Source organism: Stenella coeruleoalba (genome assembly GCF_951394435.1).
Source record: "Stenella coeruleoalba genome assembly, chromosome: 9".
Taxonomy (NCBI): domain Eukaryota; kingdom Metazoa; phylum Chordata; class Mammalia; order Artiodactyla; family Delphinidae; genus Stenella; species Stenella coeruleoalba.
Genome location: NC_137155.1, coordinates 62,628,628 through 62,644,801, shown reverse-complemented (window position 1 = coordinate 62,644,801; position 16,174 = coordinate 62,628,628). Strand labels below are relative to the sequence as shown.

General features: G+C 40.4%; 1 protein-coding gene across 5 annotated transcripts in view; it reads left to right on the top strand.

Annotated features, from left to right (window-relative positions):
* LOC307192040 (uncharacterized protein) overlaps positions 1 to 16,174 on the top strand; it is a 284,325-nt gene that overhangs the window by 224,452 nt on the left and 43,699 nt on the right. Inside the window, exon 4 of one of the 5 annotated variants that reach the window (XM_079932459.1) lies at positions 5,011 to 5,201. The exons of the other annotated variants lie outside the window; for them this stretch is intronic. The gene's annotated coding sequence lies outside the window, so the exon portion shown is untranslated. Of the gene's footprint in view, positions 1 to 5,010; positions 5,202 to 16,174 lie in introns of those variants that run through there. 5 annotated transcript variants of the gene reach the window in all.

The window sequence follows — 16,174 nt, the reverse complement described above, 5'->3', positions numbered from 1 at the left end:
TCCCTTTATGTTTAAATGGCCACGTTTGATAGACTATGCCCAAGCACATACTTAAAATTATTTCCAACATAAGTCAGTCAATTCAATTTGGCAAGTATTTATTAAGTTCAAAGACCTTATACTGTAGTTTAAAGGACAATACTTTTGCACATGAAGGAGACTGAGATTAATATGACTGAATATAATTTAATTTAAATGTTTATTGAATACCCACCCTGAGCCAACCAGTGTGTAGCTCACAGCTATTCAAGGTTGGTGGCAGCAAAAGTTACTAAGGGTCTCTTTACCAACATGGAGAGAATTAAATTAGGCTTTATATGACAGTAGAAAATAGCAAAGCTGACAGTAGGAAGAGGAAGAAAAGGAGTTGCCAGTTCCAGGAATTAGCTAAACAGTGGTGTTAATGTGGAAATGCATGGGATCTACATAGACTTTGACCTCAGAATTGAGGTTACTTACTGAGAAGAGGTGGGAATATCACTATTTAAGAGGTAGAGCCATCCAGCCCTGATGGGGACATGAGACTGAACTTGACTGCTCAGGCAATGGGGAAGCACACTAAATTTCTGAACAGCAGAAGGACATGTGGAGGTGTCAGGGGCATATGGTATGGGGTAGAAGAAGTGAACTGATGTATGCTCTGATTATGGTTGTACAGTGGCAAGGAAGAACAAGATATTAATCTATTTTAAGAATAATTGTCAGAATACTTTAAGGATATATTGCTTTATGGGTTTGCAGAGTTTTAAGGGAGGAATGAAAGATGTTTCCAAGTTTGGAGGTTGGTAGAATGGAAGGATATTCTGCTGATGAAGAGAGAAAGTGAAGAGTCAGTGTGGTAAGGATAAGGCATACTGAGTGTGAACTGTTTATAGGCTTACAGGTAGAGGTGCTAAGTTAGTTTCAATATAGGAATCTGGAACTAGAATTAAGGTGAGGATGAGGACAGTAGCTTCCATGTCAAGAGAGACCTCCTCTCTCCTCCCAACCACATATTTATTTTTTCTTATTAGGCTACCTAATATGGAAGTCTAGGGCAGGGCCAATGTTAGAACATTGTTGGATTGAGGGCACTATCTCCAGGGATGTCCAAAGTTTACTTTACCTAAGGCTTTATAGGTGGTTCAAAGCCAAAGTATTAGCTAGCTGCTCTATGAATTGCCCATAAACAGGTGGTCTCAGTTTGAGCTGAGAACTGGACTTTGGAAGAAAAAGAGTTTTTGTCTCATGTACACGTCAAGGGTTGGAGAGGGACACTTGTTCACTCCTGTTGCTTTCTCATGTGAATTCTAATAAAGTGTTCATGTTTCCCAGTTTTTAGTTATCTGAGACTAGAAAGCACATGGATTACCAACTATAGTCTCACTTGAGCCCTCTCCACCAGAATTCCTGGAGCTCCACACTTCCACTGCCCACCTCCACATCTCCCCCCCCATCTCCAGCTAGACTGTTAAGATGACTTGTTCCTTTCTTCATGGATGTTAGTGAGGCCTTCCTCCACCAGGGGGAAAAAAAAGGTGTCTCTATGCCTCTGCCTTATAACATCTCCTCAGCCATAATATTGTCACTCCAAAACCAAGGCATGTGCCTCTGATGTTTTCTCTATCGGTATCTTTACAGTTCTTTCCTGGTCTGTCGAATACCTTGCATGCAGACTACTCAGATCACCTAGCTTTGCCATTACTCCAAGCAATGAGAGCTGACTTTCTGGGAAACTCTGGCCATGGTTGATTCCTCGTTGGTGTCACTTCCAACTTGTCACAGTCCTTTTTGACCTTCCTGCTTCTCCCAAGAGAAGCCAGTGTGGCCATCAAGACGCCCTCATGAAATTCAAACAACTATTTGTAGAGCAATCGTTCTGTGAAAATTAAGTACAGATGCTTTTGTCTTTGTTGGAGGGAGATGGAGTGGAGAGTACTAGCTTCATAGTTGCTTTGAATCTGTGACATTTATGTTTCTGTAAAGTCATCTTTATCCCTGAAACCTCTGGAAGATTCATTATACACTTCACAAATTTTACCAGGAAATATATTTGATTCTGACCCTGTTACCCTTATACAGCGTATTCCCAACATGTACTAGATCAAGTCAAATCCCCCAGCACATCTTAGGAGATCACTCATCATCTGCTACTATTTTTCTAGTCTTTTCTTCCTTGGTTCGTTCCCGCTCTCATCGTTTAAACCCACCACACCAACTATGTTAATGTGCTTGTAAGTTTCTGATCAAGCAATGGTATTTCCATGTGGTTGTGTTCTCAAGTATGGTTCTCTCTGCCTGAAAATACCCTCCACTCTATAATCAGGGTTCCAGTATAATGCTGAACCCTCCAACAACTGGCAGGTTTCTCCCAAGAGATCTTGTCAAGGTTCCCCTTGCCAAGTTCAGCCAAGGGGAAATGTTTCCTTCTGGCAGAGCAGCCCCAGCACTGCACATACAACTAGACATGTAAAGTGATGCTCTCTCGAGTCAGTTCCTGGACCCCCAACCTGGGGGCACTGGCGTCCTGCTGGGCTCGAGCGCTTGTGGGGAGTTCTGATGTATCTGACCACATGTGTATAAAGCTGAGAGAGGCTGCATCTCAGATCAAAGCAAAATGAAGCAGTTAGGCACACATCTTCTACATGGCACAGTAAGCTTAAAGGGTGAGGAGGAAAAGAAGAATCCAGGTTTAATCTAATAAGATAGAAGTCAGAGAAACAAAATGATCCTGGAGGCTAAAAGCACAGTCAGAAGCAGCACCCCAAGAAAATCCCTGTAACTGTGGGCAGAGATGAGACCTGTGGGCTTCAAGACATAGAAAATGCCTGGGTTTGATGGACTGGATTAGAGAGATGCAAGTCAAATTGTTTGTTAAGCAGCTGTGATTTTATTTCAAACTCAGTGACTCAACATGCACAGTGATTATCTTCTTTTGTGTCCAGTTGATTCCCTAGAGTATGTTATTCCCAGGACTATGATGCCTGTCTTCAAGCTTATCTGGTTGGAATCCCAAAGAAAAGTCACAATGTCCTTTTTGAAAATGGAGTTTAACATTACATCTTAATTTAACACTTAAACTCCAAAAATGTCGTTTCCTTAAATATTATGATATAGGCACCTTTTTTTTATTCTGGACTGTAAGGGAAAACATTTTTTGGAATTCGGGTAGACCGGCCAACCCTCATATTAAAGATTAAAGAAACGTAAGTTTAAAGGAATGTGAGCATAAGGGAAATGTAAATTAAGCCCCTCAGCTAGGGCCACAGGAGTGTTTGCCTTCTGGTGCTGGCTCAGTTCTCTAAGAAGCTAAGCGTGCTTTGTTTCAGTATTATGATGTAACTTTGCCATGGGTAAAACAATCTTTGATGTCATCTCACAGTGCTGAAGATGTCCTTGGGAGCAAATTCCGGGGCCTCTGTGGAAGGGTCCCTGAGGAATGAAATGACAATTGTCCATAATTTGATTCTGCTGAACGGTAACACTTCTGGTAGATTGGGGAAATTTGGCTTAACTAGTGTTAACTCTTCTCAGGACTGGTATGTTGAATTGGCCGAAGGTGATAATCTTCCCCGCAGTGTGATCTTGGTATAATTGTCCCAGGGTTTATGTGTACTTATAGTTGGGCCAGGGTTTGTACTGAAGATTAAATATTGAAATAGAGTGAAGAACATTCAAAGTCCACTGGTGATGTTTTATTATCACTCCTCCAGTTACTGCTTTGTCGGTAAGCCAGATAAAACAGAGCCAGCTTGGTGATGTGATGTATGAAACAGAATTTAGAAAATAATTCAATGAAGTCCACTCAGAATAATATTAAATTTAAATTTTACTGTAAAACTATCATCTCCTGCAAAGCATTCACATGTCATAAATACTTATGGGAGGAACTGGGCTCACTGAAAACTGAGAATAGAGGGAAACTAGGGGAATTGGTGAACAAAATCTTAGAAGCCCAGATCTCATCTGATATCTAGGACACCTGTTCTTCTCAACGTCATAATCCAAGGAAAGTTTAGGAATTGTAGGTTCCTTACCTTGTTTGGTTCCTAGATGACACTAGTGATTTAGAAGTTCAAATTTTAACACATGACTAGTAAAGATTTTCTGTCACTAGAATGTTGACATTCTGTTGAGCCCTTCTCTTCACTAACTTGTCGGATCTAATTATGTAGGCCTTGTGTAATTTCCGCCCCCCACTTTTAAATAACATTTCCTTGATGCCCTCAAAACCATAAGCCAAGCAGTTTATTTGAAGCCCCCTTCTCTCTCCAGCCCCGTATGTCAGTTGCTTCATGAACAAAGGGCAGGCTGGTGGGTCTTAAGCTAATACTTAATTTAAGGAACAAGAAATCTTTAAGTATGATTCTGATATGCTTGACCACTGTTACACTTCCTTATCACCTTGAGAAGAAATCTGTCTGGAAAACAGTGTAGTAACCTATCGATCTGAATTGACCTTTCCCCAGCCTCCGACTCTGTATGTCATGGGTGAAGCCGTATTGAGCAGATTATGGATGTCTTTATTGAACTTGCTCTTTAACAAGATGATGGTTAGGATTGGTGGAAACAGTTACATGATAGATTAATAACAATTTTGGGCAGTAAGAAACAGCGCTGTCTTCTGCCCCAGGATCTTTTTAACTTGTATCTTAATGATTGGACCTTACTTTTAAGTTGCAATTGAGAATAAGTATGTATTCTTTTCTGTTCTCAAGAATGTATACATTCTTTTCTGTTCTCTGATTTATTTATTATGATGGAATACAAGTGAATTCCATTCATAATTTGCATTGCAATTTGATTATTGTCAAAAAGAATGGCTTATGATGACAGCCTTAAGCCGAAATCATTTGGTTTGGCAGACATCCTCCAAGATTCAATAGATGTATATTCATTTTTCTAATGGAAGGTTAAATTATTTACTTCTACCCATAGTACATTTTTGCAAATATTTACCCTGAAGGGTTGACCAGGAAGTGCAATGCTTAACTTTAAACTTTCTATTTCGTATGCAAAAATTCCTAGCAGAATGCCTGTTGCTCAATACGTAGCCACTGTTGGGATGATGAAGATGATGATGACAATGGTGACAGCCACAGTGATATCAATGCCATTTGGATATTTCATGTACTGCCCTCCAAAGAGTAAAAATCCATCCTATAAAAGGTACAATATGAAGTATCAATATTAACCCTCACCCCAAGAGTTTAACAAATGTCTTTTAGATCATACAATGTTAGCTTAAATTCCAAGCCATCTAACAGAAATGGCCACTGTTTAGTTGAATTCATTTTTGAATGGCTTATAGAATTATTCTCCACAATCTATCAGACAGACTTGTCAGTGTTTGACAGCAACTGAAAATTTGGCTCCTTAGATGTTTCCTAGAGGGACCTAATTAAAAGAATAAGGTGTCTTTTTCAATCGAGAACACAGAATGCCTAGCCTGGATCTGGACAGTAGGAGCAGCAGGAGACTGCAGACCAGTAGAGTCTCCTGATGGGGAGCTGGGAGCAGGGCCTGGAATACCTCACTGAGGGCTGCTGTCTTCTGAGCAGTGGAGAGACACAATGAAAACAGTGGGAAGTGTGGTGGAAGCTCTCTCTTTGCTAGGCTCTTTGAATAAGTCACAGAGATAACAGAACTGAAGCAGCTTCATCAGTGCAATTTTTCAGGAAGTGGTTAATTAGCTTTATTGACTATTACTGGATATAAATTCCCCTTTCGGAACACTCCTGGAAATGTCTAAATTATAAGACAAGCACCATTATCATAAAATTATATTAAGTTTAATTAACAGAAATCACTTTTTAACATAGGTCAAACACTAAGTGCCTTGGAGTTATTTAGAGACACAAGATTTCCTAGCCGACTTCCACATTTACATCTTCATTCACTATTCATATTGCGGATGTTATATAGAAACTCTAATCATAAAAACACCAAAAATGTGCATAACCTATTCAGAGCTAGACCTTATATATGCATTATTGGATTTAAACCCCATATTAATTCTATGACATAGGTTCTATCATTAGCTATATATTGAAAATAAGAAGAGGCACAAGAGGTTAAGTAACCTGCCCAAAGTATGCAGGTGGTAGGCTAGAGGCTGCACCATTAATCATAGAGTAACAGCCACTCCAGGCACAAAAGTAATACAGGGAGGGCATGCTGGCCATGGTGGCACCCTGGCTTTCCTGGAATGCCCCTGAATGCCTTGACCAGAGCTTCTCCAGAGCTTGCCACATCTACAGATGGCATCCTGACTCTGCCCACAGTGGGACTTGGCATCAGGTGGAAAGCCCTCTACAATTCACTCCCAGCATAACTGCTGTCTCTCAGCCACCTTTGGGAAAGTCATTGGCAAGCTGTCATCATTGGCTGCCTGGTCTCCTGTCTCAGCCTTCAATTTCACACTGCCTAACCCTTGTGGAATCAATGGGGAGAACTCAGTTGTTTTTGTTACCCATTCTGTTACTGAACCAAACTTGGGTCTGCTCATTTGCATGCAGTAAAGCGACACTGACGCTAGGTTGTGGTGAAGGAAAGTGCAGCATTTATTGTAAGGCGTCAGTAGAAGGAGAACAGGTGGCTCCTGCTCACCAAAGGGTTTCAGCAAAAGCATTTTTAAAGGCCTGGTGTGTGTGTGCGGGGGTGTTGCAGGATATGTGATCAGTTCCTGCATATTTCTCTGATTGGTTGATGGTGAGGTAACAGGGTGGTGTCACAGGGGTTAACATTATCAATCCTTAGGCACCAGTATGTCTGCAGGTTATGTGCTCGTGATCATCAAGTAGTTAATTTCTTCCATTTGGTGGTGGTTTTAGCATCTGTAAAACAACTCAGGAAATGCACATCAGATACTGTTATCTGGGTACTTCAGAGAGGCGCTACAGCAGAGGATGTGGGGGAGGGTCTGTCCCAGGAAGGCCCCATAAGGTCCTGCTCAGTTATAATCTGTCATGTCTTTTCTTGCATACCCTCATCTTTCTTTTCTTTCAGTCACAGAGAAAGTGTCCCTGGTCTGTTCTTCTCAGACAGTGCTTCAGGTCTCTCAAGGACTTCCTTGTATAGTTCTAGATATCTTAATTGTCTGCCTGTAGTGTTTAAACAAAAATTTGGTTTCTTAAGCAATTTCCTTATTCCCCATATAAATTTTGGACACTATTTAATTATGGTGGAAGGAGTGCTAAGAAACTGACATTTATGAAGCACGATTTTCTGTCAGGAATTCTCCTAGACAATATACTTATCAAGATAAGAAGGAGCATTAAATCAAATGATATTTACAGTATCTATCATTCCATTTCACTCACTAGGAGAGAGACACTCAACGAGGTGAAGCTACTAACCCTGTTCACACAACTGATAAATTAGGGTACAAAAAGTAAACCCAAGTCAGCTTCGGTCCAAACCCATGTTCTGGTCATTACAGCTGTGCTTCTGACACCTCGATGAGCACATGCATCACCTGGAAGTCTTGTTAAAATGCAAATCCTGAATCATAAGGTCAGGGGTGGGGCCTGAGATTCTGCATTTGTGATGAACTTCTAGGTAAGAAGAGGCCGTTAGTCTGCAGACCACGAGTTGAGTAGTGAGGCTTAAAGTGCTCGGCTAAACTTTCCTTCACAGTATAAAGGCCGTCCTCAGAGCCATCCCTTCTAAATGCCACAAATCCCATGTCTTGAATCAAAACAAGCACATTCCAACTTGATGCTACACAGAAGGTATAGCGTAGTATTTCCTAGAGTGTGCACCTAGGTTCATCTGCACACAGTTTCCTGGAGTGCTAGTTAAATGCAACTTTCTGGCATCACTTCAGCCCCTCTGGACCAAAATCATGTGAGGCAGGACCTGGGAAGCTGCATTTATGACAAGCTCCCCAGGCTCTTGTAATTCACATTCAAGTCTGAGGAGAACTAGAGTAGCCTAAGTATCAAATGGTGGAAAGGCAAGTGATGGTCATGGAGGCTTACTGAGAAAGTCCTGCAGACAAAGGAGCCTGAATGACATCTCCCCAAAGGCAAAAGGAACCTTTTTGTAAAAGTGGGTATAAAAAGTGGGATTAAAGCTGAAAAGATGGGTTGTAAAGTTTTAGATTTGGAAGAGGGCCAAGAGACTAGGTATTGAAGGACAAATCATCTAGGAGATCTCAAGAAGATTATCCTCTGCCCCTGATGAGGAAAGGTCACAGCATTTTTACCCTCTTGGATAGAAACTTGATGGATATTAAATATTGAATGGATACACACTTTAGATGCTCTCTTGGCCATGCCTGTGGAGAAGAATAGAAATAAATTTTAATTTGTAAAGCATTTTCACCATGTGTATTAACACCCATGACACAATCTGCTCTCATACATTGCCGCAGAGGGTGTATAAAGTCAAGGATTTCTCATTCTCAGCTCACAAGTGAACACACTGATTCTCAGGGAGTGGGGTGGTAATACCAGGACCAAACCTCTAGTCTCCAACATTGTGACTTGACTCTTCAACCAGTCCAAGAGCTCCCACACATGGCTGTGCATCAAAACCACTGAGAGGCCCTACCTGAGGCCTGCTGGGCCAGAACATTTGATGGGGCCTGGTAGTCTGTATTTTTAGAACAAGACCACAGGGAATTCTTACGCATTCAGTCAATGGAACCATGTTTGGGAACTCAACCAAATTATGTGGCATGGAAAGAGCTGTCTGTGACTCAAAGATCATACGGAAAGAAAAGATGTAAAAACATTAGGACCCTGGGACCCCTTCTGAAGACAGGGATTAACAGGCAAGTTTCAGGGTCTTACTTGCTTACGAGTACGGTTTCATAACTGCTGGAGGTGGAAGCTTTAGAGATTTTTCCTTTGAAAAATTGGTCAAAAGAAAACATAACTCAGAACTGTTTTATTAGCAAGTCCTTCAAGGTTAATGGAGAAATTTAAATGTCTATAACTATACGATATGGGGAAAGTCGCAGTGCTGCTGCGGTGCTGCGTTTAGGATCAGCTCTCAGTTTAAGTCCTTACTAGCTGTGTGGCTTTGCCTAAATCAACTAATCTCTAAGATCTTCAGCCACTTTCTCTCCAGAAAGTGAAAAAAGGTGGGAAAAGATGAGAAAGGATTAGCAAAAACATGTTACATGTAATCAGCGGTCTTTATGTATTAATTGGCATTGAATGTGAGGTTCCGGATCTGTGGGCTGGAAATAGAGATAGGGAGTAGGAGATTCCTGTGGCTTCTGGCAAGGTCCAAAGTAGCTCACACGCTAGGAAAGCCCTTCTGTCAGTGGGTCTGGACTTGCAAATTGACAGATGGGGCAGCGCACTTCGCAGTGGGATTGGGGAGTCTCCAGAAAGTTCCTCAGGGTTGCAGTGTCTGAAATTTTGTCATTTTATCATTTAGAGACTGCTCCTCAGAACTTCTCTTCTTGTGCTTTGAAACATGAGAAAGCCCTAATGAGCTAACTTTATTCTAAATTTTAATTGTCTGTTTTCTGACCGGAAGAACCACAAGAACATATACGTGGGGAGGGTGTGTGACATAGGGACACTGGAGAGAGGATGTGGCATGGGAGAAGGGGGCACAGGAAAGGGGGGTGAGGGGTGCTGAGGCCCCGTTCTGCCAGCTTCACAACGTTTCCCTCACCATAGACTTAAGCAACACCGTGGGGCGAGATGAACTTCAGGCGCCCACTAAAGGTGAAAAGTTTGCTGCCAGAAGAACTCTGTCTGAAGCTGGCATCACTCTCCTCAGATGGAGCAGGCAGCCCATCTCAGTTAAGGGGGAACCTGTGTAATAAGAGCATCGTTAAGAAGGAGGCAAAAGCTCCTTATCGGAGGACAGGAAATCCTTTTATTAGGAAGAAAATGTGTTATTCATGTGAGACTAATCTGTGTTTTAAAGAAAACAGTCTCATTGTAGAATGTGTTTGCTCATAGGTGGCTCACCAGGAAATCTACTGTAGCTCTCACTGATTTCCCTGATTCCACCCTGCCTAATGGGAAACATCCACTACAGGAGGAAAGGTACGGGGGGAGGGGGCCTTGGGGGAAAGCGTTCTACTGCACCGGAGTTGCGCTTAACGCTTTTCCTTTTTCAGAGATTAGCTGTCCAGTCTTCAGAGGTCTCTCTTCTCCTCTCCTCCCCAGGGCCCAGGTTGAGTGTAAAACCCCAGACGTTTCCTCATCAGCCAGATTTCCTAGGAAAGACGGACCACTTAGAAGAAAGTTAAGGTCTTAGCATATGGGAAAATGTGGACTTCTTCTCAGCAAGGAGATAGGCAGAAATTTTTAGATTTCAGTAATGGTGGACTTGTTTATATCAGAGCAACCCTCCTACTCATAACAATGACTAACTTTGGGGAAATGTTTTAAAAACCACAAGTACTTGAAGGCACTGGAGAATAACAAAATTCTGTTAGACCTGGAGAGATTGTGACCCTTGAAAGAAGAGAACTCCTCTGGGTGAGATCCACATTTAAATGGCTCTTTTTCCAGGTCACGCCCCAGTTTGCATACAATGAGCATAGAGAACAGAGCTCAAGAAGAAAGCAACAGGTTCATGGAACCTAGGAGTCAGAGGTCAGAGTTTAGGGCAACCAGAGTGCTAAAAATTTAAGGGGGAAAATCCCCAAAAGAAGGGAGCACCAAATCTGCATATTAATTTCCCTGCAATCCTTGGCTGACACTTGAACTATTCATGTGCAGGATGGGGCACCTGGGGGCCAGGGGACAGTGACAGCAGGAAGGCTGAAGAGTTTCAGGGCTTATGCTCATAACTCCTCCAGCCCCACTTCTCTTCTGAACCGTAGACTCAGAGACCCAAACGTCTCCTCAACAATTTCATCTGGATACATACCAGTCATGTCAAACTTAACATGATCAAAACCAAAAGGCTGGTCTCTGCCTGAAAAAAAAAATCCCTACTCTTCCCTTTTAGTTATTAATGCTGCATTTGCAGTGCACTGCGTTCATAAACTTTGGAGCCATGGTTGATTCTTCTCTTTTTCTGACACTTGACATCCAACTCACCAGCAAATCCTGTTGGTTCTACTCTCAGACCCTTTCTCATCATCTCTTCTATTAACACCTCCATCTAACTGACATACGGAAAACAATATGAAATTGAATGCCTTTCTTACTCTATACATAAAAATCAATTTCTAATTAATTAAAGATAAATATATGAGCAGCTAGAGTTAAACATTTAAAATATATAGAGAGATTAATATCTTTATGATCCCAGGATAGGAAATGATTTTTTTTTTTTTCTTTTTGCTGTACGCGGGCCTCTCACTGTTGTGGCCTCTCCCGTTGTGGAGCAGAAAACTGGTAGGATTTGGAGCAAAAGAAACTCTGAATCATTCTCAGTGGAGAATAAATTGGTACTACCAATTTTGTAGTTTGGCATTACCTTATAAAGCTGTGCATGTATATACCCTACATCCCAGCATTTCCACTCTAGAGAAATGCTGACATATTTATATCAAGACACATGCAAACGAATGATCACGAAGAATTGTTTTTATTTTTTATTAACATCTTTATTGGAGTATAATTGCTTTACAATGGTATGTTAGTTTCAGCTTCACAACAAAATGAATCAGTTATACATATGTTCCCATATCTCTTCCCGCTTGCGTCTCCTTCCCTCCCACGCTCCCTATCCCACCCCTCCAGGCGGTCACAAAGCACCGAGCTGATCTCCCTGTGCTATGCGGCTGCTTCCCACTAGCTATCTACCTTACGTTTGGTAGTGTATATATGTCCATGCCTCTCTCTCATTTTGTCACCGTTTACCCTTCCCCCTCCCCATAACCTCAAGTCCATTCTCTAGTAAGTCTGTCTTTATTCCTGTTTCACCCCTAGGTTTTTCATGACATTTTTTTTTCTTAAATTCCATATATATGTGTTAGCATACGGTATTTGTCTCTCTCTTTCTGACTTACTTCACTCTGTATGACAGACTCTAGGTCTATCCACCTCATTACAAATAGCTCAATTTCGTTTCTTTTTATGGCTGAGTAATATTCCATTGTATATATGTGCCACATCTTCTTTAGCCATTCATCCGATGATGGACACTTAGGTTGTTTCCATCTCTGGGCTATTGTAAGTAGAGCTGCAATGAACATTTTGGTACATGACTCTTTTTGAATTATGGTTTTCTCAGGGTATATGCCCAGTAGTGGGATTGCTGGGTATATGCCCAGTAGTGGGATTGCTGGGTCATATGGTAGTTCTATTTTTAGTTTTTTAAGGAACCTCCATACTGTTCCCCATAGTGGCTGTACCAATTCACATTCCCACCAGCAGTGCATGAGTGTTTCCTTTTCTCCACACCCTCTCCAGCATTTATTGTTTCTAGATTTTTTGATGATGGCCATTCTGACTGGTGTGAGATGATATCTCATTGTAGTTTTGATTTGCATTTCTCTAATGATTAATGATGTTGAGCATTCTTTCATGTGTTTGTTGGCAATCTGTATATCTATTTGGAGAAATGTCTATTTAGGTCTTCTGCCCATTTTTGGATTGGGTTGTTTGTTTTTTTGTTATTGAGCTGCATGAGCTGCTTGTAAATTTTGGAGATTAATCCTTTGTCAGTTGCTTCATTTGCAAATATTTTCTCCCATTCTGAGTGTTGTCTTTTGGTCTCGTTTATGGTTTCCTTTGCTGTGCAAAAGCTTTTAAGTTTCATTAGGTCCCATTTGTTTATATTTGTTTTTATGTCCATTTCTTTAGGAGGTGGGTCAAAAAGGATCTTGCTGTGATTTATGTCATAGAGTGTTCTGCCTATGTTTTCCTCTAAGAGTTTGATAGTTTCTGGCCTTACATTTAAGTCTTTAATCCATTTTGTGCTTATTTTCGTGTATGGTGTTAGGGAGTGTTCTAATCTCTTACATGTACCTGTCCAGTTTTCCCAGCACCACTTATTGAAGGGGCTGTCCTTTCTCCACTGTACATTCCTGCCTCCTTTGTCAAAGATAAGGTGACCATATGTGCGTGGGTTTATCTCTGGGCTTTTATCCTGTTCCATTGATCTATATTTCTGTTTTTGTGCCAGTACCATACTGTCGTGATTACTGTAGCTTTGTAGTATAGTCTGAAGTCAGGAAGCCTGATTCCTCCAGCTCCGTTTTTCGTTCTCAAGATTGCTTTGGCTATTCGGGGTCTTTTGTGTTTCCATACAAATTGTGAAATTTTTTGTTCTAGTTCTGTGAAAAATGCCAGTGGTAGTTTGATAGGGATTGCATTGAATCTGTAGATTGCTTTGGGTAGTAGAGTCATTTTCACAATGTTGATTCTTCCAATCCAAGAACATGGTATATCGCTCCATCTATTTGTATCATCTTTAATTTCTTTCATCAGTGTCTTATAATTTTCTGCATACAGGTCTTTTGTCTCCTTAGGTAGGTTTATTCCTAGATATTTTATTCTTTTTGTTGCATTGGTAAATGGGAGTGTTTTCTTCATTTCACTTTCAGATTTTTCATCCTTAGTGTATAGGAATGCCAGAGATTTCTGTGCATTAATTTTGTATCCTGCTACTTTACCAAATTCATTGATTAGCTCTAGTAGATTTCTGGTAGCATCTTTAGGATTCTCTATGTATAGTATCATGTCATCTGCAAACAGTGACAGCTTTACGTCTTCTTTTCCGATTTGGATTCCTTTTATTTCCTTTTCTTCTCTGATTGCTGTGGCTAAAACTTCCAAAACTATGTTGAATAAGAGTGGTGAGAGTGGGCAACCTTGTCTTGTTCCTGATCTTAGTGGAAATGCTTTCAGTTTTTCCCCATTGAGGACAATGTTGGCTGTGGGTTTGTCATATATGGCCTTTATTATGTTGAGGAAAGTTCCCTCTGTGCCTACTTTCTGCAGGGTTTTTATCATAAATGGGTGTTGAATTTTGTCAAAAGCTTTCTCTGCATCTATTGAGATGATCATATGGTTTTTCTCCTTCAATTTGTTAATATGGTGTATCACGTTGATTGATTTGCGTATATTGAAGAATCCTTGCATTCCTGGAATAAACCCCACTTGATCATGGTGTATGATCCGTTTAATGTGCTGTTGCATTCTGTTTGCTAGTATTTTGTTGAGGATTTTTGCATCTATGTTCATCAGTGATATTGGCCTGTAGTTTTCTTTCTTTGTGACATCCTTGTCTGGTTTTGGTATCAGGGTGATGGTGGCCTCGTAGAATGAGTTGGGGAGTGTTCCTCCCTCTGCTATATTTTGGAAGAGTTTGAGAAGGATAGGTGATAGCTCTTCTCTAAATGTTTGATAGAATTCGCCTGTGAAGCCATCTGGTCCTGGGCTTTTGTTTGTTGGAAGATTTTTAATCACAGTTTCAATTTCAGGGCTTGTGATTGGTCTGTTCATATTTTCTATTTCTTCCTGATTCAGTCTTGGCAGGTTGTGCCTTTCTAAGAATTTGTCCATTTCTTCCAGGTTGTCCATTTTATTGGCATAGAGTTGCTTGTAGTAATCTCTCATGATCTTTTGTATTTCTGCAGTGTCAGTTGTTACTTCTCCTTTTTCATTTCTAATTCTATTGATTTGAGTCTTCTCCCTTTTTTTCTTGATGAGTCTGGCTAATGGTTTATCAATTTTGTTTATCCTTTCAAAGAACCAGCTTTTAGTTTTATTGATCTTTGCTATCGTTTCCTTCATTTCTTTTTCATTTATTTCTGATCTGATTTTTATGATTTCTTTCCTTCTGCTAACTTTGGGGTTTTTTTGTTCTTCTTTCTCTGATTGCTTTAGGTGCAAGGTTAGGTTGTTTATTTGAGATGTTTCCTGTTTCTTAAGGTAGGATTGTATTGCTATAAACTTCCCCCTTAGAACTGCTTTTGCTGCATCCCATAGATTTTGAGTCGTCGTGTCTCCATTGTCATTTGTTTCTAGGTATTTTTTGATTTCCTCTTTGATTTCTTCAGTGATCAATTCGTTATTAAGTAGTGTATTGTTTAGCCTCCATGTGTTTGTATTTATTACAGATCCTTTCCTGTAATTGATATCGAGTCTCATAGCGTTGTGGTCGGAAAAGATACTTGATACAATTTCAATTTTCTTAAATTTACCAAGGCTTGATTTGTGACCCAAGATATGATCTATACTGGAGAATGTTCCATGAGCACTTGAGAAAAATGTGTATTCTGTTGGTTTTGGATGGAATGTCCTATAAATATCAATTAAGTCCATCTCGTTTAATGTATCATTTAAAGCTTGTGTTTCCTTATTTATTTTCATTTTGGATGATCTGTCCATTGGTGAAAGTGGGGTGTTAAAGTCCCCTACTATGAATGTGTTACTGTCGATTTCCCCTTTTATGGCTGTTAGTATTTGCCTTATGTATTGAGGTGCTCCTATGTTGGGTGCATAAATATTTACAATTGTTATATCTTCTTCTTGGATCGATCCCTTGATCATTATGTAGTGTCCTTCTTTGTCTCTTCTAATAGTCTTTGTTTTAAAGTCTATTTTGTCTGATATGAGAATTGCTACTCCAGCTTTCTTTTGGTTTCCATTTGCATGAAATGCCTTTTTCCATCCCCTTACTTTCAGTCTGTATGTGTCTCTAGGTCTGAAGTGGGTCTCTTGTAGATAGCAAATATATGCGTCTTGTTTTTGTATCCATTCAGCCAATCTGTGTCTTTTGGTGGGAGCATTTAGTCCATTTACATTTAAGGTAATTATCGATATGTGTGTTCCCATTCCCATTTTCTTAATTGTTTTGGGTTCGTTATTGTAGGTCTTTTCCTTCTTTTGTGTTTCTTGCCTAGAGAATTCCTTTAGCAGTTGTTGTAGAGCTGGTTTGGTGGTGCTGAACTCTCTCAGCTTTTGCTTGTCTGTAAAGGTTTTAATTTCTCCATCAAATGTGAATGAGATCCTTGCTGGGTAGAGTAATCTTGGTTGCAGGTTTTCTCCTTCAACACTTTCAATATTCCTGGCAGTTCCTTCTGGCTTGCAGAGTTTCTGCTGAAAGATCAGCTGTTAACCTTATGGGGATTCCCTTGTTGTTTTTCCCTTGCTGCTTTTAATATGTTTTCTTTGTATTTAATTTTTGACAGTTTGATTAATATGTGTGTCTTGCCGTATTTCTCCTTGGATTTATCCTGTATGGGACTCTCTGTGCTTCCTGGACTTGATTAACTATTTCCTTTCCCATATTAGGGAAGTTTTCAACTATAATCTCT